The 26,887-nt window shown below is 34.3% G+C and overlaps 1 long non-coding RNA gene across 1 annotated transcript in view; it reads right to left on the reverse strand.

Annotated features, from left to right (window-relative positions):
* Positions 1-739: 739 nt before the first annotated feature.
* Positions 740-26,887, reverse strand: part of LOC103104916 (uncharacterized) — a 32,664-nt gene continuing 6,516 nt past the window's right edge. The window contains exons 3-5 of the long non-coding RNA XR_469438.3: positions 26,529-26,640; positions 25,534-25,674; positions 740-864 (exon numbers count right to left, since the gene is read on the reverse strand). This is a non-coding gene — a long non-coding RNA (uncharacterized LOC103104916). The remainder of the gene's footprint in view (positions 865-25,533; positions 25,675-26,528; positions 26,641-26,887) is intronic.

Here is a 26,887-nt window from a genome sequence, read left to right on the forward strand (position 1 = left end):
ATTTCCTTCCATGGTCTTGGGCCTCCCAAAACCCATCCTGGCTTTTTACATAGCCTTAACAGGCATGAGATTCACCAACTCTTAATTCTTCTTGAGAAATAGAAAGTCGCCATGCTTGACTTGTCACTGTATCCTGAATTCCTTAAGAAAGGGAAGAAATTTTTTAGAAAGAAATAGAATAGAATGAGATGACCTAGTGTCTTGTAGAGAGCTGCCCAGTTTGTGGATTAAGTGGTATATGTGGATAGAGTGAACATCTAGAGGAAGGGACGTTACTGAATAAGGAAAAATGACAATGAGGAGTCAAGTATATTCCTCTTCCTCCTCATGATCCAGAGTGCATTTGGATATAGTTTTGCGTGCTTGGATATGCTGGTTTCCTTGTGATTGAACAGAGTTTTATTTGGTAGAGCATTCCAAGTAGCATTTTTTCCCAACCACATCCACACTTCAAAATATCTGTGATTACATCAATGTGGGCACTGCCTCCAAAGACATAGGTCACAATTCCTTCTTTGTTCAGTAAATCTTGTGCCAGACTCTCCCTGACCTAAAGGAGCTTAGATCCGGGGGGAAATGACACATTAGTTGGAAATAGCATATCCCGTTGGAATTTATGTCTTATTTTTCCATATTAGAATTTATAGAGCATGGAATTTCTTGTAATGATTCCTCTTTTTATTCCTAGTACTTACCACTTTGTCTGGCATAGAGTAATTAGTTAATAAATATACATGCATTCATTCACTCATTTATTTATATGATGTTATTTTTTAATGAGTGAACACGAAGGAGGTCATGGAGTCCCAGAAACTGGATCTTGGTCCCAACTGCCACTAACTCATTTTTGCCTTAGTTTCTTGCCTGTAAAATAAAAGGGAAGGTCTTAGTTTCCTTCTGGCTCTAGAAATCTGTGACTTTTTAGTTTCCCTTGAGACAGGATTTTCTTTCCTCTTTTTTAAGCTATCTTTATTCATTTCCTCAGGGAAAAGGATCCTTCCAGAATGACCATTTAACCTTTTTTTTTTTTAAGAGACCTAAATCATGATTTAATATTAATAAGATTTTATGGTTTATTATGTTATATAATAAAATTAGTAAGAAACATCACTGAATTATATTTAATTATTCCAAAAGCAGGACAAATATTTGGCTAGCCAAGAGGTCAATTGTTAAACCATTAAAGAGTCTATATTATACTGAATCAGAAAAATGGAGAACTATTAAATGATCTATTCAAAAGAGAATGCATAATTAGGTAAATTATTACTTTCTGGCTTATTTACAGAATAAAATTATTCTTCCATATACTATAGCAATATACATATGTGATTTCATCATTTTTGATAACACATTATCTTTATTCTAACTTTATTTTACTTTCCCCCAATTACATATAAAAACAGTTTCTATTTTTTTCAAAGAATATCGATTCTTGAATTCTCTCCCTTCCCCTCAACCCATACTGAAATGGTAAGCAATTTCATAAAAGATTTAAATGTGCAATCATGGGAAATACTTTTCCATATTAATCCTTTTGTAGAAGGGAACTCAAACAAAAAGTTAAGAAAGTAAAAAAATAGTTTTTGGTCTCAATTCAGATTCCATCAATTTTTTATTTAGAAGCAGGTGGCATTTTTTTTTATCATGAGTCCTTTGGCATTGTTTTGGATCATTTTATTGCTGAGAATAGCTAAGTTATTCACAATTGTTCATTATACAGCATTTCTGTCACTGTGAACAATATTCTTTTGGTTCTCCTTATTTTACTCTGATTCAGTTTGTATAAGCCCAGGTTTTTCTTAGCTCCTCCTACTTAATGTTTCATTCATTCATTCATTCATTCATTCATTCATTCATTCATTCTTTCATTCATTCGTTTGGTTGTTTGTCTATTTATTTGTTTGTTTGTTTGTTTGTTTGTTTATTTTTAAAACCCTTACCTTCCATTTTAGAATCAATACTGGGTATTGGTTCTAAGGCAGAAGATTGGTAAGGGCTAGGCAATGGGGGTTAAGTGACTTGCCCAGGGTCACACTGCTTGCTGTTTTAAATAGGTTTTTATACATACAAGTCCTTCCTTCCCCTTTTTGTTTTTTATCTCTTTGGGAAACAAACCTAGTGATGGTATTTCTGGGTGAAAAAGTTTATACTGTTTTCTATCCCTTTGGGCAAATAGCTCTCAAGAATGATTGAATCAGTTTATGATTCTCCCAACAGTGCATTAGAGTCTCCAAGTTTTGTAATTTTCCCATTTTGACAATAGCTAATATGATAGGTGTTGAGAGGTACCTCAGAGTTGTTTTAATTTGTATTTTTCTCATTAATAGATTTAGAACATTTTTGCATGACTATAGAGAGCTTTAATTCCTTTGAGAACTGAATATATATATATATACACATATATATGGCTTTTAATAATATCCTTTTCCTTCCCTTTACCATCCTGATTACCTTCCTGTATATGCCTTCTTCTTTTCAATGTCCTAATTTAAATGGAAGCCCAGATAATTCAACTGAATATTTTGTTCTTCCTGCTCTCATATTTAAAATAAAATTTATTCATGCAGATTTACTATATGTAAAGAAAAAGTAATTCTCAATGCACTAGACTCACATAGTTATTGATGGACAATTTGGTGATTCAGTGTAGTCCAGTTGGTTTTGGAGTCAGAAAGTCTCATCATCTAGAATTCAGACTAGCTATGTGACCCTGGGCAAGTCATTTAACCCTGTTTTACTCAGTTTCCTCATCTGTCAAATGAGCCAGAAAAGGAAATGGCAAACTACTCTAGTAGCTTTGCCAAGAAAAACCTCAAATGGGGTCACAGAGAGTCAGATACAGTTGAGAATTACTGAACAACAATATAATTACTGATTCTCTGGTTTCAAAATACAATTGAATTGTAATTTAGCAGTGTGATGGAGTTAGAGGAAAGTACAGTGAGTGGGGAGTCAAAGAACCAGAGTTTAGTTGTCATTCTCCTGTTAACTTGTTTCTCTCTGGGCTTCATTCCTCAGCTAGAATAAAAGAATGATGAACTGGAAGGGTAAAAAAAATCTTATCTAATTGACTAATTAACAAGGTGGATGCAAGACTACTTCGTGGGTATACTGAAATTATATCTTGAATCCAGGTTAATACATTGCTAAAAAGTATCAATGACTCTTCAAGGAAAGATTGATTTGATACAAAGAGGAAATGGAAAGAAGCAGGTATCACTTAAAAGGATGCACATTGCATTGCCAAAGTGTTTTGGGAATTTGGGGACTTGAGCTAGGAATTTGGTTCTATTACTTTGTTACCCATTACAATACAAATTCCTTGAGTTTCCTGTCTGGTTTAGTTTCTTTCTTTGCTTTTTCTTTTCTTCATATTCTTATTGCTTAGCCCAGTTCCCGGAATGAAAGAAGTACTGATTTCTCAATAAATTGATGTATTGATTATAACTATTTGTGTGATTTAGGCATGCTTTTGGGTCCCAGTTTCTTCATTGTAAAATGAAAGATGTAACTAGTAGAGAGATGATCAAGCAGGAAAAACACTTATCAATTATTTCTGATAAAAGTTTCATATTCAAGATATATGGGAAACCAAAAGCCACTTCTAAAACTATAAATGATCAAAGAAGAGGAACATTTAAAAAATTATTTAATTAGATGATTTAGACTATTTTTCCATGGTTACAAGATTTATGTTCTTTCCCTCCCCTCCCCCATGCCCTCCAGTATCTGATGCACAATTCCACTGGGTTTAACATGTGTCATTGATCAAGACTGATTTCCATACTATTAATATTTGCACTAGAGTGATCATATCCCCATCAACCCCTGGGATCAAGCAGTTGTTTTTCTTCTGTGTTTCCTTTCCCACAGTTCTTCAAGAGGAACATTTTAAAGAGAACTAAGGAAGTATAAATTATCACATGAAAGTATGCTATGAATTGCTAATAATGAGAGAAAGGTGAATTATAAAAACCCTGAGGTTTCACTATAAACACAGAAAATTGGCATAAATGAGAAAAGATGGAAATAATCCATGTGGGAGAGAGTCTGTAGGAAGATTTGGTGGAGTAGTAAAATCCAAGCATTCTGGATTTCAATTTGAAATCTTTCAAGAAAAAGGGCTATACTTTTTGACTCAGCAATCCTATTACATAGTATATACCCTAAAGAAATTAAAAGCAAGAACAAAGGTCCAATACATTCAGCATGGCATTCTTTTCTATGTGGCCAAATTTGATCATAATAAATTTGCAAAATTTGGTTTCAGTTGTTTTGTTGTTCATTCTATTTAAATGATTATAGCTGTTTGATGTTTTCCTGGTTCTGCTTACTTCACATTATATGAGTTTGCATAAAGTCATTCTGGATGAAGTGGAACAGACATCCTGGGTTCTATTTTTGCATAGTTAAATTGCTTTTTAGAACATTTGATCCAGTTCTCCATCAAGTGCTTTAGTGGATCCATCTTTCTACAACGCAGCAGATATGAACTATTACATTTTTTTCTTTATCAGTTTTTGGGTCAGTAGTGAAATCTAGGACTGTTTTGATTTATACTTCTTTTATTATTAATAATTTGGAACATTCTTTCATTCATTTGAAATTCTTTTGAGAACAATTTGTTCCTATCCTTTGACTATTCTCTATTAGGGCATCGATTTTGTTCTTAGATATTTCTAGTTATATTTTACATATGTTTGATATAAGGATATATTTGATAGATTCTCCCCCCAGATAACCCCTTCTTTTCTAATTTTAGTTGCATTATTTTTTAAATGAAAATCTTTTCAATTTGATGTAATCATTGTTATCAGTCATATATTTGTATTTGCTTTTATTCCCTTGTTGGGTTAAGAAATGACCCTCTATCAAGGGTGTTGTGAGGCTTACTTCTGTATAATAATGCATATAAAATATAATAATTGATATAAAACACTTTGCAAATCTTAAAGTGCCATATAAATGCCAGTTATTGTTAATAATCAATCTGTGCTAAAACCTGTTGATTTCACTTTTGTACCCTCTCTTACATATATGCCTCCTTTTTTCCTCTAAAACTATCCTGGTATAGACTGCCATCACTTCACATCTTGATACTACTGCAGTAACTGACAGTGGGTTGACCTGCCTCAAGTCTTTCCCCAATCCCATCCATCTTCTATTCAGTTACTAAAGTAACTTTCTTAAAGCCCAAGTCCCTGACCATGTCACCTTCCTCCTGAAGAAACTCTAGTGGCTTCCTATTGCCTCTAGAATTAAAAAAAAATCCTTTGTTTGACATTCAAAGTCATTCCCAACCCATGCCCCAACTACCTTTCCAGCTTTCTTAAACCTTACTACCAACATATACTCTTCAATCCACTGACACTGGCCTCCTGGATGTTTCATGAATAAGACCCTCCATCACTTGACTCCAGGCATTTTCTTTGCCTGTTCCCTTTGCCTAGAACATTCTCCCTTTTCCACTATGACTACTTATCTCCTTGGCTTCCTTTGAATACCAACTAAAGTCCTTCTTTTTAGAGGAAGCCTTTCCCAACCTGCCTTAACACCAATATCTTTCCTCTATTTATCATTTTCTATTTATCCTTTAAATAGGTGACTTTCTATATGTTGTGTCTTCCATTAGATTGTGAGCTCCTTGAAAGCAGGGGCCACCTTTTGCCTCTTTTGTATCCCGAATTTAACACAGTGTTTGGCACATAGTAGACTTTTAATAAATGTTTATTGACAGTATTATTATTATCCTCCAATCACTTGGCACTATATTCAGGCCACCAGGACTCCAAATACATCTATGACTTAATTCCTTGAGGCTTCCACTGTATTTTTGCTGAGTTTAAGCAATGGTTATAGAACAATACAGTGGCATACTAATAAATATTTAAAAACTAAGTTATCTGGGGGGATGGAAATGAATGAACATACACTTTTAAGTTTAATCTACATTACATGAACATTTTCTTAAGTCTAACAAGCAACAAAACAAAAAAATCAAGCCCTGATTTGTATCAATTGCTGATTCCCAAGGCATAAGTGCTCCTACTGAAAATTTAACATTGAGCTCCAACTATTAATTTATCAATAAAGTATTGATTTCTCAATAAATTGATTTATTGATTATAACTATTTGTGTGATTTAGGCATGCTTTTGAGCCTCAGTTTCTCCACTATAAAATGAAAGCTGTAACTTGTAGAGTGATGATCAAACAGGAAAAATATTTTTATCAAATATTACTGATGTTTCATATTCAAAATATATAGGAAACCAAAAGCCACTTCTTTTTTTTAAATATATTTTATTTGATCATTTCCAAGCATTATTCATTAAAGACATAGATCATTTTCTTTTCCTCCCCCCCACCCCCCATAGCCGACGCGTAAGTCCACTGGGCATTAGATGTTTTCTTGATTTGAACCCATTGCTTTGTTGATAGTATTTGCATTAGAGTGTTCATTTAAAGTCTATCCTCTGTCATGTCCCCTCAACCTCTGTATTCAGGCAGTTGCTTTTTCTCGGTGTTTCCACTCCCATAGTTTATCCTTTGCTTATGAATGGTGTTTTTTTCTCCTGGATCCCTGCAAGTTGTTCAGGGACATTACACCGCCACTAATGGAGAAGTCCATTATGTTCGATTATACCACAGTGTATTAGTCTCTGTGTACAATGTTCTCCTGGTTCTGCTCCTCTCGCTCTGCATCACTTCCTGGAGGTTGTTCCAGTCTCCATGGAACTTCTCCACTTTATTATTCCTTTTAGCACAATAGTACTCCATCACCAACATATACCACAGTTTGTTCAGCCATTCCCCAATTGATGGGCATCCCCTCGTTTTCCAGTTTTTGGCCACCACAAAGAGCGCAGCTATGAATATTTTTGTACAAGTCTTTGTGTCCATTATCTCTTTGGGGTACAGACCCAGCAGTGCTATGGCTGGGTCAAAGGGTAGATATTCTTTTGTCGCCCTTTGGGCATAGTTCCAAATTACCCTCCAGAATGGTTGGATCAATTCACAACTCCACCAGCAATGAATTAATGTCCCTACTTTGCCACATCCCCTCCAGCATTCATTACTTTCCTTTGCTGTAATGTTAGCCAATCTGCTAGGTGTGAGGTGATACCTCAGAGTTGTTTTGATTTGCATCTCTCTGATTATAAGAGATGTAGAGCACTTCTTCATGTGCTTGTTAATAGTTTTGATTTCTTTATCTGAGAACTGCCTATCCATTTCCCTTGCCCATTTATCAATTGGAGAATGGCTTGATTTTTTGTACAATTGATTTAGCTCATTATAAATATGAGTAATTAAACCTTTGTCAGAGGTTTCTATGAAGATTTTTTCCAATTTGTTGTTTCCCTTCTGATTTTAGTTATATTGGTTTTGTTTGTACAAAAGCTTTTTAGTTTGATGTAGTCAAAATTATTTATTTTACATTTTGTGATTCTTTCTATATCTTGCTCCAAAAGCCACTTCTAAAAATATAAATGATCAGTAAAATATATGCAATCTGCTTATTTTTTAAATTTTATGGTATAATTTTTAATATTTGGGTCACATATCCATTTTGAATTTATTATGGTATATGTATTAAGAGCTAGGATTTATTTAGGAGGACTAAGAGATAGTGAGAAGTGAGGATGATTCCTAGGTTGTGAGCCTGAAGGACTGAGAAGATGGTGTTGCTCTCCACAGTAATGAGGAATGTTGGAAGGATGGGGGAAGATTCAGGGAAAAGATAATGAAATTTCTCTTGAACATATTGAGTTTAAGTTGTCTCTATTGGACATCTGGTTCAAGATGTCTGAAAGACAGCTAGAGGTATGAAATTGGAGGTCAGCAGAGAGGTTGGGTCAGGGTAAGTAAATTTTAGAATCATCATCATTGAGATGGTAATTAAATAAATGGGAACTGATTATATTGTCTAGGGGAGAAAAAGGATACCTGGAGAAGAGAAGAGAGCCCAGGACAGAACCCAAAAAAATCCATGATTAGAGATCATGATCTAGAAAAATATGCAGCAAAGGGGACAGAGAAGGAGAGATCAGATAGGTAGGGGGAGAACCAGAAGAGAATGGTTTCCCAAAACTTAATTAAGGAGAGAGTGATCAATAGTATCAAAAATTGGAGAGAGAACAAGAACAGGGATTGAGAAAAGGCTTTTGAATTTGGCAACTAAGAAATCATTAGTAACTTTGCAGAGGACAGTTTCAGTGGAATAATGTTGGAAGTAAGGGGTTAAGAAAAAGAGTAAAAGGAGAGAAAATGAAGTCCCTGGTTGTAAGTAATCTTCTCAAGGAAATTAGCTACAAAGGGCAGAGATATCTGAGGATGATAGTTAGCAAGGATGGACAAATCAAATGAGAGTTTTGTTCTGTTTTTTTTTTTTTTTATGATAGCGGAGACATGGGTTATTTTTATAAATAGTAGGGCAGGACAAATAGACAGGAAGTCCTCATTTCAGTCTCATTTCTGGCCTCCTCAGATAAGAGAAGCCAAAAACCTTCCCCTGCTACCTTACTCCTTTCATTTCCTGTTGGGTACAGGATGTCCCCTTAGGGAAGGTGGCAAATGTCCAGACCTGGTATCTTCTACTTTCCACAAAACAATGACCTCCATCTTCCCTAGCACAGAACTACTTCCATCTCATGCTGCCTGCTGAATTTCTCAACCCATAGGTGGAGAACTTCCAGTGAAAACCATCCCTTTGATCAGACCCCTTCCATCTCTTACTGTGCCTGCCCTTTCAGGGAAGAAGAAGCAGAAAGTCAGTGGAGAATGGACTTCTTTCTGTTGTGCAAATTTGGCTTCCATCTCCTGCTCTACCCTTTCAGCCTTCTGAGGGAAGAGTTGTGAAGCAGAACTTCTCCCCTGATCATCTGTCCATGGGCTTCCCACCTCATACTGACTTTGCCCACATTCCAATCTCTAGTTTTCTTTGGGAAGTAGGATAGATATACCCATATCTAGTCATACCTTTCACGTCCCAATGATTCTTAATGCCTTTGTGTCATCATCAAAACTCCATTCCCTACCACCTCACCTCCTGATTCTTTATTCTCAACTTCTTCAACCTTTCTACCACAAAGTTTCAAACAAACACCCACTGGACCTTCCACTGTGCCCTCTGGAATGCCCAATCCACAAGAAACAATTCTCCATTCTGAATCTTCTTCCTCTCCCTGTCTTTCTATCTTCCAGCTATTATTGAAACTTGGCTCCCAGAAGATGACAAAGGTACCCTGGTCACCCTTTCCAATAGTGGCTTCACCTATACTCATTTCTCCTTGGTCAAGACAAAGGAGTTGGGAATATTATTGTTCCCCAATATTTCTTCCAGGTTCTCCCCCTACTTCTATGACTCAGTAACCTCCCCTCCTTTTAGAGTTATGCTATTAATCTCAATTTCATCACTTAACTGGTACAAAATGTTGACCCAAATGTAAGTTCTGCTGGTCAGTGTTCCTATTTTCCTAGCAATTGGTTTCTTTTCAAAATAATGTTTTTAGAGTTTTATCAATATTTTAGGGGTTCCTGAGTTAATTTATTTTATTTTTTCCTATTAATAAATTCCAATATTTCCCTATCATCTCCAGGATAAAATATAAAATTCTGTGACATTCAAAGCATTTAATGACCTTGTCTTCTCCTATCTTTTCAATCTTCTTGCCCCTCTATCTTCTAAGTTCTATAATACACTGACACTTGCCTCTTTACTGTTCCTCATTAAAATATTCCATTTTCACATTGGGCATTTTCATTAATTTTCCCCATTCCTGGAATATTCTCCATTTTCATCTCTGCCTCCTGGCTTCTTCTACCTCCTTTAAATCCCATCTATAGGCCTATCTTCTACACAAATCCTTTCCTAATCTCCATTAATACTAGTACTTTCCCTCTACTAATTATTTCCATTTTATCCTTTCTATATCTTGTTTTTATGTTGTTTTCAGGCTATCTCCTCCATTAGACTGCAAGCTCTTTAAGGGCAAGGAATTTTCCCTTTCTTTGCATTTTTAGCACTTAGCATAAGACCTCAAACATAGTTGGCACTTAATAAATGTTCATTGACATTGCATTATGCAATAATTTGAGATCTAGAAGTGCTAATGTCCTTTATTTTTTTTCTTTATTTCCATAGATATTCTATATTTTTTTGTTTCTCTGATGAATGTCATTATTATTTTGTCTATTTCTGTAAAGTACACCTTTGGAAGTTTAGTTGGCACACTACTAAATCCAAAAATTAACTTTGTAGTAATGCATTTATTAGTAATATAATATTGGGATATTTTTTAAATATTTAAAATTGGGATAATGTATTACCCCCAAGATATCGCCAGTTGTCTTCATTTTTGCTTTACTATTAGACTTCAGTGACTTTGGGACAGTGAGTCCCAATGATTGTGGGCAACTTTGCCTCACGCCAATCCAATTTATTTGCAAGTCAAAAGATATCACCCACCCCATTCCCCATTTTACTATTTTATTATCTCATTATTTCAACATCTCTACCATGAATGTTTATATTGGCCATTTGTGTCCTACCTGTAGTAGAGTCTTCTGAGCTCAAATTGGTCTGATCAGCTAGACACAAACATAGTGATGTCATTTTGATCTTCTTTGAATATGAAAGACAACCAACTCTCCTGCTTATTTTTGTATTGACACAGTCTGGCTATGAGCACTGAGTATTACTCTGGCTGTTTTAAGTTTTCTTTATTTCTTTAAAGAGTAGCTTGTAATTGTATCTACAAAGGTTTTAGAAGTGCTTTTGTGAATGACTTCTTGCTATTTTAAGCATTTTGTTATTTTGAACGTGACTTCCCTATCTGTTATTGTCTCCAGGATTTTGTATTGCCACATAAGAATAACTGCTGTTTGGAGGATTTTATTTTGTAGCCTGCAACTTTATTGGATTTACTTAATTCATTTCCTTGATGATTTCCTAGGATTTTCTAAGTAAACCATTATGTCACCAGCAAATAGGGATAGTTTTGTCTCCTCTTTGTCTAGACAAATGCCTTTAGTGTCTTTCTTTCATCAATATTACTATTGCTAGAATTGCTAGAACTATGAATAAATGTAGGGAAAGAGAATGTCCTTTCTCAGTAACACAAGAATAAAATTTCCAATATTTTCCATGGCAAATAATGTTGAATTCCATTTATAATTACTCTCAACATATTTAAAAGATGATTCCCCAAATATAAAAGGTTTTTGGCTTGTATTCTATACACTTTGAAAATATTTTGATAACTATATTTACATAGAATTGGTTTCCTTTATAGATCTATATAATTTATTTTATATATTAAAAAATATTACTTTGAGAAGCAGTCCATAGACTTAACCAGACTGCCAAAGGAGGTCCACAACTTTAAAAACAAAACAAAAGAAGACAAAAAAATTTAATAATCCCAGATCTGTCTACTTTTAAAGATTGTTTTAAAATGTTGCACTTAAATTTATTGAATAATGTGGTTTGATGTGTTTCTAATTTTAGTATGACTTCATAATGTTGACCTAACCTTATATCCCTGGCACAAATCCAACTTGACAATAGTGAAAGATCATTTAGAAAAATTCTTGATATCCCTTTGTCTATATTTCACTTTAAAAGTCTCTATTGACATTAGTAATAGTTGTATATTTATATTTGCTTTATCATTTCTTATTTAGACATTAGAACTGCATTTGTCTTATAAAAGGTGTTTAGTAGAATGTTTTTTTTTCATTTTTGAGAATGACTTTTGCAGACCAAGCATTAATAGTTCTTTAAAAGCTTGGAAGATTTTTCCAATAAATTCATTATGATTTTTCTTGTTGTTGATTAAAGTATTTAATATTTTTGTGGATAATCTTCTATTTTGAACTCTCCATTTTGTTTGCATTTAACTATGTACTTGAACTTTCTAATAATGAATGTCTATGTATATATTTAAAATATATACATATACATATAAATATATAAAATATAAGTACATATACATGCACACATTCTTTAGTGGTCCCATTCAGAAGGTGCTATAATTCTTATAGCTCTAAATTCTCCAACAGTTTGTTTAATTTTGTCTTTTATCTCTCTTAGGTTTTTCTAGCTTTGAGATAAGACCATTAAAGTTTCCCAATATTATAATGTTGCTCTATGCAGAGTAAGGGCAAAAAGAGGTTAATTTTTAAAGGATTGGGCTGTATTATTTAAGAGTGTGGTTGCCAGGAATTTAATTCATTATAAAGAGATTTATTTACAATTTATTTATAAAATGTAGAAAGAATGAAATAAGAAAATCAGAGAGAGGATAAGGTAAGTCTCTCCTGAGGTTAGTTTTTTCAGAAAATATGGCAATTAAGAGTCAGCCTTTTCACTCACCATGTGTCAGTTCAAAGGAAGAGATTTTAGAACAGCCTCACCAGGAACAGGGTCTTGGGTCCAGGCTCCACTCCAAAGAATGAAGAATTGTCTCCAGTCTCCACTTCCAAAGAATAATGAACTGAGTCTCACAAGAAGTGACAGCTCCTTTTAAAGATGCTTCTTTTGAGTTACTTCCTATGTCTTCCCCTAATTTTACATCTACCAATCACAGTTGAAGCTTTGCTTTAAGACTCCCCAGGGACAGTTAGTTTAATTCTGATTTGTCACCCATTATTGCACACCTGGGTCACAGACCTTCCACTTAATGATTAAGTGGGATATTTACACTTTTGGTGATTAGTTCTAGAAATGGGTAGATCTCTATACTCAACTTTTAAGTAGGGTGTTTACACTTTTGGTGATTAAATCTAAAAAATAGATAGGGGTTACAATTTTAATCTTCTTAACCAGGGGAGAGTTAATTTTAATCTTCACAGCAGTTTTGAATTTGGTTCAATTTTCTATTATAGAAATATATGCTATAACACTCCATGGCTATATGTTTAATGTTGATTTAATTTAATTTTTGATTACAATAAGGACCCTTTAAGAATAGTAATTGTTCCTTGTTAATTTCTGTTGACATTCTGGTTGTTTTTCAATGTCTAATAGCATGATTACAACTCCTACTTCTTTGGATTCACATGAGTCATACTGTGAATTTTAGATATTCTCCACCCTGATTAAATCTTTAAAATCCTTATAAATAGGAATGTCTACACCCCTACATAGTGTTGAGGAGATATGGCCTATGACAAACACGTGCTAGGAAGTGACAAATAAGAAAAAAACTGACAGACCCCTTGGGCTGTCCTAAATCAAGCTGAAGCTACCATTGGTACATGTGAGATGCAGGAAGTGATGTTAAAAAAAAGTCTATATATTTGCATCACTTCTTGCTGGACTCCCTTTCTCAGTTGGGATGTGGCTGGTGGCAGTGGGATGGGCATCTTAGTGTGACTGCAGCTCTTGTCCGGTTTTGGAGATGAGCATCCTTGGTGCAGTGACTGGGAGAAGTTCAATAGCATGGGTCAGGTGAGGCATCTTTCCTGAGCTCTCTTGGAATTTAGCCTAATTCCTTTTTTTCCTTTACCTTTCCTAAGTGCTACCCTCCTAGGAGGCCCCTCATCTTGGAGGAGGCCTCATGGCTGAGGTCTCTGAACTTCCATTAGCTTAGGCTAGGCTGGAAAATTCTTATACCTTTTTTTCTCTCTCTTCTTCTTAATTCCTTCCCTCTATATTAATTAAACCACCAGAAAATTCCCAAACTGACGAGTATTTTTATTGGGATTTGAATTAATCCCTGGTGACCAACTAAATTTATGTTCAGTCTCAACCCTAAATTTACCCCTTATAATACCAAGTTTTTTTTCTAGCTTCTCAGTTCATTCTATAAATGTTTTTGCTTTTATATAATTCTTGTAAATAAATATTTTTTGGTGGTAGTTTTAACTATTCTTCCACAAACTGTTATTTTAGTGAATTGTTTAGTCTATTCTAGTTTAGTTATGAGTTGGGTTTTTTTTTCTCCACTTATACCTTGAATATTGATATTTTTCCCTGAGTTCTTTTTTAACCAGTTCCTCTTTTAAATGAATACTTTGGTCTCTTCAAATAGTTTTGCTTAAACTACTTTGATGCAACTTTGTTCCCACAGGCTAACTTCAACACCCCACATTCATTTGTTAGTCCTTTCCCTAGGTTTAGGGGGTTTACTTTTGATATCCCTTTTGAGCTATAACCCAAACCTAGGTTAAAATTTGTGTTTTAGGGGTCCTAGAGTAGCTAGACTTTTAGCACTGTTATTCCTGAGCCCCAACAATTGTGCTCTCCATTGACAATTAACTAGTCAGACTTAATTCACCTTCATAAAAAAGTATTTACTGAAGTTACATAGTAAGAAAGCTAATATAAGGCATTCTTCCTCTGATTTGGGATCCACTCTTCTACAAATGCAAATAGCAACTATAGGAAGAATGAATTAAATTTAAGAGTACAGCAGTAGAGGCACATATTAGTAGGGGGATTTTTTTTTTCTCTTTTGGGATAACCCAAAATTCCTACACTCTTAAGTTTTGTTTTTGTTTTTTACAATTTGTTGTGTCCAGAACAAGCTTGCCTTAGATGTGATTCTATGCTGAGCAGTAAGATTTGGTGCCTCTCCAGAACCTAAAACTTTTTTTCTGCCATGAAGGATTATAATCCTTGAAAATATCCTGCTTCGATTTTTCTTTGGATCCATTTTTCTTTGTGTCTCTCTCTTATATTTTTTAATTGTTTACAATACTTTATTTGAAAAGTATTCATATGACTTTTGACCATTCAAATTGATATTTGTGTGTGTTTCATCTTCCTATAAATCTTAGATACCAGAATTTTTCATTTTTATTTGATGAATTTCTTTTCTCCCAACTCAATTTCTATTCTTATATTAAATGTATCTTTTTGCTTTCACAAAGTCTTTTAAATTTGGGCTAATCACTAGTCACAAATTATAAATACTATTGAGAGTTATCTTTAACAACAAGATTATAAATTTAAATAATTATGAATTTTACTTCTTATCCATCATTTTGGCAAAAATGATTCTCAAAATGGGATTAATCTATGATGGAGAATATAAGAAGGTCAGCATATTAATATTGGTTCTAGTTAATCTGGAAAATTATTTGAAACTTTGTAACAAAAAATTATTCATTTCTTTTGATCCAAAAATCTCATTGCTTAGAGTATACTTCCAAGGAAATCAAATATGGAAAGATGCCATATATGCCAAATATTCATAGCAATACTTTTTTTAGGTAGGAAAAACCTGGAGATGAGGTGGGCATTCATTGAGTGGAAGATGTAGAACAAATTATGTTGTGTGAATAGAATAGAATTCTTTTTTGGTGCTGTAAGAAGATACATATATATATATATATATATATATATATCTGTGTATATGTATATGTAAAGAATTCCAAGAAATCTGAGAAGACATGTATGAACTGAGACAGTCAAATAAACAAAGCAAACAGAACAATATATTCAAAGTCTGAAATTATATAAACAAAAACAGCAGAAAGGTGCCATATATTCCAAAATAGCAACACATTTTTATGTAGAGAAAAAAGGTGAGCACCCATTGATTGGAAGATGGCAGAATAAATTATTATGTATGAATATAATAGAAAAGAAAACCCTTGTGCTGTGAGAAGATATATGTATGTGTATTAATTATGTGGGTGTATATAAATGTGAAGAATTCTAAGAAATATGAGATTTGGATGAACAAATAGACAAACAAAGCAAACAGAACAATATATTCAATGATTACAATCATGTACATAATGACCAATCTAGCTTCAGAAGAGATGATGAAACACCCCATACCCCATTATTTTAAACATTATTTAATAAAAATTTGCTGACTCAGTTTTCAGTAGAAGATTCTGATACAGAATATGGCATGCCCTGTTAGTTGTTGTTTTTCTGATTAATATTGATCTTTGTTAAAGGGAAGAGTTTAATTATGGGAGAATTTATTGAGAAATGATTAAAATCATTAATAATACTTTTTAAGAAGTGTTCCTTCTCCCCTTACTTTTCAGAGATAGGAGATTATGAATGTGGAAATCTTCATTTATTGTAGAACTTCATTGATGTATTAGTTTTGCCGAGCTGCTTTCTCCCTTTCCCATATTTTTTAGTCTTTATTCTAAAAGATGGCTTGCTTCATAGAGAAACACATTAAGAAATAATGTGATATAAAAAGAAAAAATTAAAATTAAAATGTACAAATATTAATGCTTTCAATCATATAACCAAAAGAATGTTTTATTCTTCACCTTTATGAGTGAGTTGATTAATCTACATTTTGCTTTCTTTTTAAGGTGTGTCATAAAACATGGAGGTACCAACAAATCAGGCCAATGGAAACATTCCAAATTGGAATATTCCTTGTGCAATAAGTTTACATATACATTACCAATACTTAACCAAAAGAGAACTTGGTAAAGTCATTTCACTCATCACAAGATTATAGCAAAACATTCTGTAGTATTTAATGGACAAGTATTACATGTTTGACACATGTCATAGGGAAGCTGTACCACCATTCCCCATTTTACAAGTGAGGAAACTGAAATTGTTTAGAGAGAGAAAATGAAATCCCCCAAATCATAGGCCTCTTAAGAAGCAAGACAAAGGTCTACAAAGGTATTTGCTACCATAAGTACAATGCATTTTTTACTACACTACTCAACTCCCTAGGGGAATTTAATGGTGGAAAAGGGAAAAAAATATTTGTTAAGCACCTAATATGTAGCAGGTACTGTACTGAGTGCTTCAAAAATATTATTACAATTCTGCAATTGCAATAATAATTTAAATTTCTTGTTAAAAATATTCTACTGTGATGTATGTTGCTTACCAGCTAAAAGTAGAATAAATTAGGTTTATGGAAAATTTAATTATATATGTTAATATGGAATAATATATTATATCTTCATGATGGCCTAAACATTATTATTCATTAGTATACTACAAAAATGTTTTCTTTATAATTAAAACAATAAATAACTTCAATGTATTAAATTATGATAAATTCAGCGTCAAAGAATCTGATTTTAAATCCTAAATTTGTTACTTGTTCTTTAGAATGGGATAGTATGGTTTTCTAGACATGGTCAAATCATCTAATTTTTCTGTATCTATTTCTTCCTCTGCAAAATGAGATTAGATTAGTTGATTTTCAAGGCATCAACTACTGGCTCAAAAATCCCATTAATCCTTAATAGACCTTTGCAGATTTGTTAAATTCTGGAGAAACAAAGGAATTTGCATTAGTTAATATCTCAATTCAGCTAAAGTACTGGGGAAGAAGAGTGCCTGTTATCTAGACAGGGATTTTTGGAAGTCAGTTTCCACTTGGCTAAAGGCAGGCTAGAAAATGGAGAGTGTAAATAAGTCCCTTTTAAATTTAAAGTGATTCAGGGTCCTTAAAAGGTAATCAACCAATATAGAAAGTATAAGTTCAGCCTGGATTTCTTGAAAAATAAATCAACTTATCCAAAGGATCGATTTCTACACCATGATTATATTTGTTACATGGACTTTCCTTTCCTTAAGCTAATCTTAAAATTGAGCATTTGGAAGGGAACCAGCTGGTGTAGGCTTTCCCAGTTTCTAAGGTTTAGTTTATTATTCATTACACTACATACCAAAATATTTAATATTGATTATCATCAGAAAGGCCAGATCATATCTTAATCACTAAATCTCTGAGTTGGAAGAGTCTTCAGAGACTCTTTAGTTCAATCAATGAGAATCCCTTCTATACCATCCCCAATTAATGGCTGCTTAGCCTTTTCTTTGATCTCAGATGAGGGACAAATACATTACACTCAAAGCAATGCATACCACTTCTGCCTAGCTCTGTTAAAAAAGTTTGTCCTTATTAAATTGAAATCTACCTCCCTGGACTTTCCTTAGTTGTGTTCTCTGGGGATAAGGGTGGAAGGCAGGCAGACCCAAGTCTAATCCTTCCTAATGACACACTTTCAAATATCTGAAGACATTCACCTTACCCATGAGTATTAAAATTCCAATCTCTCCAAAGTGGTCACAAAAGACTATTTTAAGCTTATATAATCTGGCTTCCGGTCAAACAAGTATCCACCTACTATGCAAAACTTAGTTCCTAGTTCCAGGTAAACATGGCTGCAGTTTAGATGCAGGAATCTAGCTCTCCTCATCGCCTACCAATATAGACTACCACAAAAGGCCAAAAAAAACCCCAAATGAATATGAATGAAGAGACTCCACAGCAGGGTACAGGATTGAAGATTCATGGGACTGGGGCATTTCCACACTATAAGGGGGTGAAATAGTTTCCACCAAAATACGAGCTGATCTACCCTCCCCCACCCCACCTACAGAGCCAGTGTGCTAGACTCAGAGCTAGTACACACTAGAATCAGTGAGCAAGTGAGGGGCACTTCTAGGTCCTTGACAGCTGACCTAAGATGACCAAAGACCTAATCCTGAGAGCAGCTAGACTTGAGTCCCCAACAGGCAGAAGAGTGCAGACCTTGGGCATGGAGATATGGCAGAGAAGGGCTACAAATAATAGAAGCTCCAGAGACTGGATAGGTGGCCTGAGGAAAAACTTCACTCCTTAGCTCTATACACAGAGAGTCTGCCCTCCTCACTCAGATTTCTGACTGGAATGGGAAGGAAAAATCAGCATAAAGATGGCAAAAAATGCTCAGGAAAAACTTCCCAACACCAGGAAGAACAGGAAGAAGGTTTTGACCCCGGATAATTTTTGTGGAGGAAAAATCCAGACTACAGAGGAAATAGAGAATGAACAAGTAAATATATCTAACCTGTTGTGGGAGTGAAGAGGTATTATACCCCTTGGGTTCAGGAAGGATACCTTTTTGAAAGAATGCAAGACTCTGAAACTTACCTTAAAAATAAAAAGAGAAATTTATTAATTTAGAAAGTAATGTTGACAATGGCCAGGAGGATAGTACAGGTGGAACAACAAGATGGAAGGCTGCTTCCAGAACCCATCAATTCTGGGAATTTTATACTTCTACAATAGATGCTATGTCATGGTGTGGATGTGACTCTAGAGTGGTAGCCATTCAGGCATTCCATTGGGGGGATTGGTCATCTGACTGGGGTCTGCCAGGAGACATAGGGAATGACTCTCATAAAAGATTCCTTAGTTTTAGGGAACAGACAGATGTCTGAGATGTAGCCTGATAGTATTGAGGTGTAGCCTGAGGTGCATCTCTCTTTCCATCTTAAATTTAAAGGAGGATCAAAGGAGGATAATTCTCTCAGCATTTTATAGGAGTTGTTAGATATTTTGGGTTAGGAGTCACAAGCATGTAAGGGAACAAAGGAATTTCCCTCAGAATAGTTTGCCTGGGTTTCTGGGGGTTCAATGCCCAGGTCACAAACCTTCCAAAAAATGGAAATTGGCCACAAGCTCTTGAAGAATTTAAATTGAAGCTTATGAAAAAGACAGAAGAATATTGGCAAGAAAAGTGGGAAATAGTTCAAAAAGAAAATAAGAGTTTAAAAGAACTCACAATTGAAGAAAGCAGTCCAGAAATCAAATGAAATGATAAATAAATTAGAGACCAAAATTCAACAGCTGGAAGATGTGACCAAAGCAAAAAGGAAATCAAAAGATTATAGTGGAAAATCAAAAGACTATAGCAGAAAACCAGTCTTTAAAGACCAGGATTGGGCAATTAGAAGCCAATGATCTCACAAAATAGCAAGAGTTAATAAGGCAACATCAAAAGATTGACAAAATAGAAGGAAACGTGAAATATATCACTGAAAATATGACTGACCAAGAAAACAGGTCTAGAAGAGACAATTTGAGAATCATTGGTCTACCTGAAAACCCAGAAATAAACAGAAACCTTCACATCATACTACAAGAAATTATTCAAGAAAACTGCCATGATGTTTATGAACAAGAGGGGGTAATAGACATTGAAACTGTTCATAGAACACCCTCTACACTAAATCCTCAAAAGACAACTCCCAAGAATGTAATTGCCAAATTTAACAGCTTCCAAGCCAAGGGAAAAAAAAGTTTACAAGAAACCAAAAAGAGACAATTCAGATATCAAGGAGCACCAATCAGGATGACACAATATCTGACAACTTCCACACTAAAAGACTGCAAGAGATGGAATATGATATTCAGAAAGGCAAGAAAATTGGGCCTTCAACCAAGGATCACCTACCCATCAAAACTTACTATATACTTCAGGGGAAAGTATGGGCATACAAGAAAATAGAATATTTCCAAGTATTTGTAAAGAAAAGACCAGAACTAAGTGGAAAGTTTGATATCCAAACACAAGGATCAAGAGAAACATGAAAAGGTAAATAAGAAAGAGAGAGGAAAGGGGAAAATGTTTTTTTAATTCAAATTCTCTTCATTAAGGGCTTCAATAAGATCAAATTATTTATATTAATATATGGAAAATACTATTTTAACTCTTAAAATTATATTCACTATTATAATAATTAGAAGAATCATTCATAGGTAAAGATTAGGGTAATAAGTGGTCTAAGATGATATGCAAAAAAAGAAAAAGGGAGGGGGAAATAGAAGATGGCACAAAGAGAAACTTGAAGGAAAAAGATAAATAGGATACTTCATATCACACAAAGAGGCACAGGGGAAGGGGAGGGGAAGAATACTATTATAAGAAGGAAAGGAAGAGAGTGCTAATAGGAAACACATAAACCTTACTCTCAGTGAAAACCATTCTGAGAGAGAAGAGCATCTAGATGCATTGGGGTATTGAATTCTATCTTACCTACTGAGAAAGTGAGAAGGGAGAAACTAAGGGGGTGAGGTGGGGCAGGGAAAAAGGATGGAACTTAATAGAAAGTAAAAAAAAATAAGAAAAAGGGAACAAAAAGGGAGGGAGCAGAAAGGGAAGTATAATATGCGTAGGGATTAGGGGCACTAATTAAAAGCAAACCACTGGTTTAAAAATACATAGTGAAAGGAGAAAGGGCAGAACTAGGAGAGAATATCAAAATGTTGGGGAATACAGAGGTGTTTATCATAACTCTGAATGTGAATGGAATGAATTCCTCCATAAAACAAAAGCAAATAGAGGAGGATCAAAGGCTGGAGCAAAATCTATTTGGCCTCAACCAAAAAAAAGAAGGCAGGAGTTGCAATCATGATATCTGATAAAGCCAAAGTAAAAATAGATCTGATTAAACTAGATAGGGAAGGTAAATACATTCTGTTAAAAGGCAGTTATATACTATGAGAAAATATCAGTAATCAATATGTATGCACCAAATGGTATAGCATCCGAATTTCTAAAGGAGAAACCAGTGTAGTTAAAGGATGAAATAGACAGTAAACTATACTAGTGGGAGACCTGAACCTTCCTCTATCAGATATAGATAAATCAAACCAAAAAATAAATAAGAAAGAGGTAAGAGATGTGAACAAAGTCTTAGAAAAATTATAGTTAATAGATATGTAGAGAAAAATAAATAAGGACGAAACAGAATACACCTTCTTTTCAGCAGCACATGGTATATTCATAAAGATTGGCCAAGTACTAGGGCATAAAAACATGGGGAAAAAGTGCAAAAAAGCCGAAATAAATTAAAACTTTGCAGATCATAATTCAGTAAATATAATAATTAGTAATGGTACATGGAGAACCAAATCAAATATTAATTGGAAATTAAATAATATGATTCTCCAAAACCAGTTGGTTAAATAACAAATCATAGGAACAATTAATAATTTCATTGAAGAAAATTACAATGATGAGATATCCTTTCAAAATCTATGGGATGCAGCCAAAGCAGAATTTAGGGGGAAATTTATATCCTTGAGTTCATATATTAACAAATTAAGAAGGGCAGAGGCCAATGAATTGGGCATGCAAATCAAAAAACTTGAAAGTGTACAAATTATAAATCATTAGTTGAAAACTAAATTAGAGATCCTAAAATTTAAAGGAGAAATTAATAAAATTGAATGAGAAAATATATTGAATTAATAAATAAGACTAGAAGCTGGTATTTTGAAAAAAACAAATAAAATAGACAAAGTACTGGTCAATTTAATAGAAAAAAGGAGAAAAGAAAAACAAATTAATAGTATCAAAGATGAAAAAGGAGGCCTGACCTCTAATGAAGAGGGAATTAAGACAATCATTAAAAACTATTTTGTCCAATTATATGGCAATAAGTATGGCAATCTAGGCGATATAGATGAACATTTACAAAAATATATGAGTTGCCTAGATTAACAAAAGAAGAAATAAAATTCTTAAATAATCCCATAGCAAAAAAGAAATTGACCCAGCCATCAAAGAATTCCCTAAGAAAAAATTCCCAAGGCCTGATGGATTCACAAGTGAATTCTATCAAACATTCAAAGAACAGCTAATCCAATACTATACAAACTATTTGACATAATTTGCAAAGGAGTTCTACCAAATTATTTTTATGGCACAAAAGGTAGTAATTCCAAAGCCAGGCAGGTCAAAAACAGAGAAAGAAAACTTTAGACCAATCTCCTTAATGAACATAGATGCAAAAATTTTAAATAGAATACTAGCAAAAAGACTCCAGCAAATGATCACAAGAGTCATTCATTATGATCAGTTGTGATTCATAGCAGGAATGCAAGTATGGTTTAATATTAGGAAAAAAATCCACATAATTGACCAAATTAACAAGCAAACCAACAAAAATGACATGATTATCTCAATAGATGCAGGAAATACAAAATACAAGTCTTACCATTCCTATTGAAAACACTAGAAAGTATAGGAATAGAAGGGCCTTTCCTAAGAATAATAAACAGCATATATCTAAAACCATGAGCAAGTATCATCTGCAATGGGGATAAATTACAAGCATTCCCAGTAAGATTAGGACTGAAACTAGGATGCCCATTATTACCTCTATTATTTACATTGTACTAGAAACACTAGCAGTAGCAATTAGCAAAGAAAAAGAAATTGAAGGTATTAAAATAGGCAATGAGGAGACCAAGCTATCACTCTTTGTGGATTATATGATGGTCTACTTAAAGAATCCTAGAGAATCAACTAAAAAGCTAGTGGAAATAATCAACAACTTTAGCAAAGTTGCAGGGTACAAAATAAACCCACATAAGTCATCAGCATTTCTAACACATCTCAACAGCAGGAATTAGAAAGAGAAATTCCATTCAAAATAACCCTAGACAATATAAAATACTTAGGAAACTATCTGCCAAGACAAACACAGGAGCTATGTGAACACAAATACAAAACACTTTCCACACAACTAAAACTAGATCTGAGCAATTGGAAAAACATTAATTACTCATGGGTTTTATTTTGTATCTTGCAATTTTGCTCAAGTTGTTGATTATTTCCACTAGCTTTTTAGTTGATTCTCTAGGATTCTTTAAGTAGACCATCATATTATCTGCAAAGAGTGAAAACTTGGTCTCCTAATTGCCTATTTTAATACATTCAATTTCTTTGTTTATATTTTTACCCATTAAATTTACCTTTCCTTCAGGATCAGGAAGTTTCTTTTACCTGTGGTTATTCCTTTACTGGTATTATCTTCCTCTTAATGCCATCTCCCATCCCTGTCATTTTGCCTCTATTAAAGGTGATGCTTTTACACCAAACTATTTCTGTGTGTGTGTGTGTGTGTGTGTGTGTGTGTGTGTGTGTGTGTGTGTGTGTGTGTGTAATATTTCAAAGGCTGTCACATAGAAAAGGGATTAGATATTTTCTGTTCTGTCCCAAAGGACAGAGCTAGTGGATTTTACTGATACAGAAGTAATTGGTAGAAAATTCTTAATATTTTTTAAAGTCCTAATAATTTCTGCTACTTCAAAATTGGAATGGGGTGCTTCAAGAAGTGGTGGTTGAACTGGAACACCCTTCAGGAATTGATGCAGAGTAAAAGAAGCAGAACCAGGAGAACATTATATGCAGAGACTGATACACTGTGGCACAGTTGAATGTAAAGGACTTCTCTACCATAAGCAATGAGAAGATCCAGGACAATTCTGAGGGATTTATGAGAAAGAGAGCTATCCACATCCAGAAAAAGAACTGTGGGAGTAGAAACACAGAAGAAAAACATATACTTGATCACATCAGTTGATGGGGATAGGATTGAGGTTGTAGACCCTAAACGATCGCCCTAGTGCAAATATGAATAATATGGAAATAGGTGTTGATCAATGACACATGTAAAACCCAGTGGAATTGTACATTGGTTATGGGGGATGGGGGAAGAGGAAGGGAGGGAAAGAACATAAATCATATAACCATGGAAAAATATTCTAAATTAATTAATTAAATAAAAGTTTTCAATTAAAAAATAAAAGAAGTGGTGGTTGGATTTGCCCCATCAGAAGTCTTCTAGGAAAAGCTGGATGACTCCCAGTTAGAACCCAATTTTATTTTGGTGGGGATTCATTCAAATATGAATTAGTCTAGATGCCTGAAGAGATAATACCTAGTGCTGAAATTTTGTGATTTATTTGCATACCACAAAAATGCTCTGACATAGGTATTTCAGATTATTATCTCATATTGAAGATATGGAAATGATGGCTGAATTGGGTTGTGTGACTTGTCTATGATACCATAGAAAATAAATGTCACAGGCCATATTTGAACCCAAGTCTTCCTGACTCTAAGTGCAGAACTCCGTCCATGATGTTTCTCACTTTTTACTATATTGTGACAGTCTCCCCAGATCCTTTTCCAAGAGGTGGTCTGGGGAAAGGCAAATTTCCAGGATAATCAGATAGATGGAGTTACTTTGGAGCAAACCAAGGACAATTAAAATTATTTGAATTCTACAATATGATTAGATATAGTAGTAGTTCTTAATCCTTTTGGGGTTGTGGACCACTTCTACAATCTGGTGAAGCCTAGAGGCCTCTTCTCAGAATAAGGCTCATCATTGTATAGAACAAAATGTATAGGATAATGATAATAGGTAGCATTTACATAGCACTTTAAGCTTGTCAAAGTAATGTAAATACTATTAGATCAATTCTAGTATGAAAAACTTTGAGCATAGACCTAACTTATTGTCTGAGAACGAGCCCAAGTTCAGAGAGGTTCATTACCAGAACAATGACACCCAAGTGATAGCATTTTGATTATTTTAAAATATGGAAAGATCATGATCAGTTTTGGTGGAAATCATGTCTCTACACTGATGAAATCTCACATCTTTTGAAATATTGGAATCAGTACATAACTTTATACCAAATATTTTAGGGAAGAATGTATTGTTCTGATTAATATTTCTCTATAGAACCAGTCTCTTATATCCCATGGATCACTGGGGTCCATAGAATATAATTTGGCAAATGCTTTTAAAATATAGCTTTTTGTATGTATTCAAAACATTGCCTTCAGGAACGTGGAGGGGTAAGTACACATAGCAAAGGTAAGATAGGGAGAAATTAATTTCAATATTTTCATTACTTTGACAAAAGCATTCCTAAATCATTGAAAATCTTTGATGTAAAGAATAAGTTAAATACATTGTTTCTCATATTATTAGCAGAGATATTACCTCTTGACCTTTCTTGGGAGATTTTTAGAACATTTGAGGCAGCTGATAATAGTTTAATATCACTTTCTTCACATTGATTAAATATACTTCATACATCAGTGAACAATGAGTAACATTCAGCCAGGCTGTCCACTGAGCTGCCTGTAAAGATGATAAAGTAAAAAATTAATCTTCAAAGTAAAGTCAAGCCTGAAATTGAAATCTTTGACGCATACATTTCATAATTAGTTCATTCTGCTAGATAAAAAAGTAAGCAGAGTGTCCTTAAAGTAATCCATATCTTTTTTTAAATAGAAAGTTAAGAAATAGACTCCTCACTAAAATACCATTTTAGATTTTATTTCCGAGTTTTAGGAAAGTAAAGTTAACATATGTATTTTAGGCAGGTCATTACCATCACATTTTATAGGTTTCCTAGTTCTGGCTACTGCCACAGCCTAGAAGTCCAGTGTTTGGCCAGGAAAGTTGCTATTCTACATAAACAAATATTCTGGTTAATAGAGTTTACCAGCATATCATACCTAGATCACCATTGTTCTGTGATTTCAAACACAGTGTGTTTCTATTAGCAAACATCATTTAATTATAGAGAATAGAGCATTGAACATGGAGTCAGGAAGACAAGACCTGAGTTCAAATACAGACTCAGAATAGCTGAGTAATCCTGAACATGCACTTCTCTCTCTGCCTCAGTTTTCTCATCTATAAAAAAGGAATTATAATAGCATCTCCCTTCCAGGCTTGTGGTAAAGAGAAAAATGGGATATTTGTAAAGTGCTTTTCAAATCTTAAAGCACATTACTAGTGTTAGATATTACTACAAAAAATTGAGTGGCTGAGGCAAGAGGACCACAAAATACCTAGTGTAAAAGAATGGGATGCAGGGAGCAGATTAGGGGCAAAAAGTGAAGAGGGGATGGACAGAGAAACAGGAAACTGAAGAAGCTCCATCTAGCAAGGGGACTAGAGTGGAGTCAGGCCAGGGAGGAGGTCACCTTGGGTGTGTCCACTGAAACACTGTCCATTGTATGTCCTCTGTTTCCAGGGAGACAGCTGCTATCTGGTATTTTCTGGTGTACCATGTTAAACTCAAGTCAGTTGTAGCCACTGAAAGAATATAAATATGGTCAGCATTTTCTTGATTTTAGTATTTGGGGGGAAAGCCCACAGGAGCCACATCACAGCCATCTAGTCCCACTTGTGTCCTGAAAAGAATCCCCACTATAATGCCCCCAGCAAGTGATCAGTCAGTACGTTTAAAGACTTCTAGGGAGAAGGAGACCCCTTAGCTCCAGAATCAGCTCTCTCCACCTTTCCACAGTTCCAATTGTTCGGAATTTTCCCTTCCATTAAG

This window comes from Monodelphis domestica, chromosome 6, assembly GCF_027887165.1.
Source record: "Monodelphis domestica isolate mMonDom1 chromosome 6, mMonDom1.pri, whole genome shotgun sequence".
NCBI lineage: Eukaryota > Metazoa > Chordata > Mammalia > Didelphimorphia > Didelphidae > Monodelphis > Monodelphis domestica.